The sequence below is a fragment of the Salvelinus sp. IW2-2015 genome, unplaced genomic scaffold, assembly GCF_002910315.2.
Source record: "Salvelinus sp. IW2-2015 unplaced genomic scaffold, ASM291031v2 Un_scaffold3181, whole genome shotgun sequence".
In the NCBI taxonomy this organism is placed as follows: domain Eukaryota; kingdom Metazoa; phylum Chordata; class Actinopteri; order Salmoniformes; family Salmonidae; genus Salvelinus; species Salvelinus sp. IW2-2015.
In genome coordinates, this window is record NW_019944468.1 from 48,124 (window position 1) to 51,831 (window position 3,708).

Here is a 3,708-nt window from a genome sequence, read left to right on the forward strand (position 1 = left end):
ACTTAAGTGAAGTAAAGCGTGTGAATTAAAGCATGTGAACTAAAGCGTGTGAACTAAAGCGTGTGAACTAAAGCGTGTGAACTAAAGCGTGTGAACTAAAGCGTGTGAACTAAAGCATGTAAGATGGCGCCGATAGAGATGGCAGCTTCGCTTCTAGTCCTTCGTTTTTTAATGTATTATTTCTTACATTGTTAGCCCAGAAAACCTTAAGTGTTATTACATACAGCCGGGAAGAACTATTGGATATCAGAGAGACGTCAACTTACCAGCACAACTAGCACTACGACCAGGAATACGACTTTACCAAAGCGGATCCTTTGTCTGCAAGGGCATTTGAACTGTTTCCAGAGGCCGACCCAAAACAACGCCACCGGAGGAGAGGGTGCCGGAGCGGTCTTCTAGTGAGGCTTCGGATGCGCGCACACCACCCACCGCTTCCGAGTATATTACTCGCTAATGTCCAGTCCCTAGCTAACAAAGTCGACAAAATCAGGGCAAGAGTTGCTTTCCAAAGAGATATCTGGGATTGTAACATACTCTTTTTCAAGGAAACATGGCTAGCTTGGGACATGCTGTCGAAGTCAGTACAGCCAACAGGATTTTCAGTGCAATGGGAATAAACATCTCTCCGGTAAGAAGAAGGGCGGGGGTGTATGTTTCATGATTAATTACTCATGGTGTAATTGTAACAACATACAGGAACTCAAGTCCTTTTGTTCACCCAACCTAGAATTCCTCAAAATCAAATGCCGACTGTATTATCTCCCAAGAGAACTCTCCTCGGTTATCGTCACAGCCGTGTATATCCCCCCCGCAAGCGGATCCCAAGACGGCCATCAAGGAACTACACTGGACTTTATGCAAACTGGAAACCATATATCCTGAGGCTGCATTTAATGTAGCTGGGGATTTTAACAAAGTTAATCTGAGATCAAGGCTACCTAAATTCTATCAGCGTATCGATTGCACTACACGAGCGAGTAACACGCTCGACAATTGCTACTCTAACTTCCGCGATGTATACAAGACCCTCCCCCACCCTCCTTTTGGCAAATCTGACCATGACTCCATCTTGTTGCTCCCCGCCTATAGGCAGAAACTAAAACAGGAAGCACCCATGCTTAGGTCTAACCTACGCTGGTCTGACCACGTGGCCTGGGATATGTTTCGGGTATCCTCAGAGAACAACATTGACGTATATGCTCGGTGAGCGAGTTATAAGGAATTCTATAGGAGATGTTGTGCCCACTGTGACAATTAAAACATTCCCTAACCAGAAACCGTGGATTGATGGCAGAAAGCACGTATCACCGCATTTAATCAGGGCAAGGCAACTGGGAATTTGGCCGAATACAAACAGTGTAGTTACTCCCCCCGTAAGGCAATCAAACAAGCAAAGTGTCAGTATAGAGACAAAGTGGAGTCGCAATTCAACGGCTCAAACACGAGACGTATGTGGCAGGGTCTACAGACAATCACGGAGTACAAAAAGAAAACCAGCACAGTCGCGGACATCGACGTCTTGCTTCCAGACAAATTAAACAACTTCTTTGCGTGCTTTGAGGACAATTCAGTGCCACCGACACGGCCCGCTACCAAAGACTGTGGGCTCTCCTTCTCCGTGGCCAACGTGAGTAAAACAGCATCCCTAGCCGCGTCCTCAGAGCATGCGCAGACCAGCTGGCTGGTGTGTTTACGGACATATTCAATCAATCCCTATCCCAGTCTGCTGTTCCCACATGCTTCAAGATGGCCACCATTGTTCCTGTTCCCAATAAAGCCAAGGTAACTGAACTAAATGACTATCGCCCCGTAGCACTCACTTCTGTCATCATGAAGTGCTTTGAGAGACTAGTCAAGGATCATATTACCTCCACCCTACCTGTCACCCTAGACTCACTTCAATTTGCTTACCGCCCCAATAGATCCACAGACGATGCAATCGCCTGCACACTGCCCTATCCCATCTGGACAAGAGGAATACCTATGTAAGAATGCTTTTCATTGACTATAGCTCAGCATTCAACACCATAGTACCCTCCAAACTCGTCATTAACCTCGAGACCCTGGGTCTCGACCCCGCCCTGTGCAACTGGGTCCTGGACTTACTGACAGGCTGCCCCCAGGTGGTGAAGGTAGGAACAACATCTCCACTCTGCTGATCCTCAACACTGGTGCCCCACAAGGGTGTGTTCTCAGCCCCCTGTTGTACTCCCTGTTCACCCACGACTGCGTGGCCATGCACGCCTCCAACTCAATCATCTAGTTTGCAGACGACACAACAGTGGTAGGATTGATTACCAACAATGACGAGACAGCCTACAGGGAGGAGATGAGGGCCCTCGAAGTGTGGTGTCAGGAAAATAAATCAAATCAAAGTTTATTTGTCGCGTGCGCCGAATACAACAGGTGTAGACAGTGAAACTTACTTACAGGCTCTAACCAATAGTGCAAAAAAGGTATTAGGTGAACAATAGGTAGGTAAAGAAATAAAAGTTAAGTTCCTCGGCGTACACATCACGGACAAACTGAAATGGTCCACRCACACAGACAGTGTGGTGAAGAAGGCGCAACAGCACCTCTTCAACCTCAGGAGGCTGAAGAAATGTGGCTTGTTACCAAAAACACTCACTAACTTCTACAGGTGCACAATCGAGAGCATCCTGTCGGGTTGTATCACCGCCTGGTATGGCAACTGCACCGCCCACAACCGCAGGGCTCTCCAGAGGGTAGTGAGGTCTGCACAATGCATCACCGGGGCCAAAGTACCTGCCCTCCAGGACACTTACAGCACCCGATGTCACAGGAAGGCAAAAAAGTTAATCAAGGACATCAACCACCCAAACCATTGCCTGTTCACCCCACTTCCATCCAGAAGGCGAGTTCAGTACAAGTGCATCAAAGCTGGGACAGAGAGATTGAAAAACAGCTTCTATCTCAAGGCCATCAGATTGTTAAACAGCCACCACTAGCACAGAGAGGCTGCTGCCTACCTACAGACTTGATGTCATTGGCCACTKTAATAAATGGGACGCTAGTCACTTGGCACTTTAAGAATGTTTACATATCTCACATTACTCATCTCATATGTATATACTGTATCCTACACTATCTATTCTATCTATTGCATCTTAGCCGCTCTGTCACTGCTCATCCATATACACTGCTCAAAAAAATAAAGGGAACACTTAAACAACACAATGTAACTCCAAGTCAATCACACTTCTGTGAAATCAAACTGTCCACTTAGTGTAGTGTAACAGACTGCAAGTACTGTGGTAGTGTAACAGACGGCAGTACCGCGTGTAGTATAACAGACAGCAGTACTGTGTAGTTTAAACAGACTGCAGTACTGTGTAGTGTAACAGACAGCAGTACTGTCTAGTATAACAGACGGCAGTACTGTGTAGTATAACAGACAGAGTACTGTGTAGTTTAACAGACAGCAGTACTGTGTAGTATAACAGACTGCAGTACTGTCTAGTATAAACAGACGGCAGTACTGTGTAGTATACAGACGGCAGTATTGTGTAGTGTAACAGACAGCAGTACTGTGTAGTTTAACCATCAGCAGTACTGTGCAGTATAACAGACTGCAGTACTGTGTAGTATAACAGACGGCAGTCTGTGTATTATAAACTAGCAGTACTGTGTAGTATAACAGACTGCAGTACTGTCTAGTATAACAGACGCATGATTATACACAGA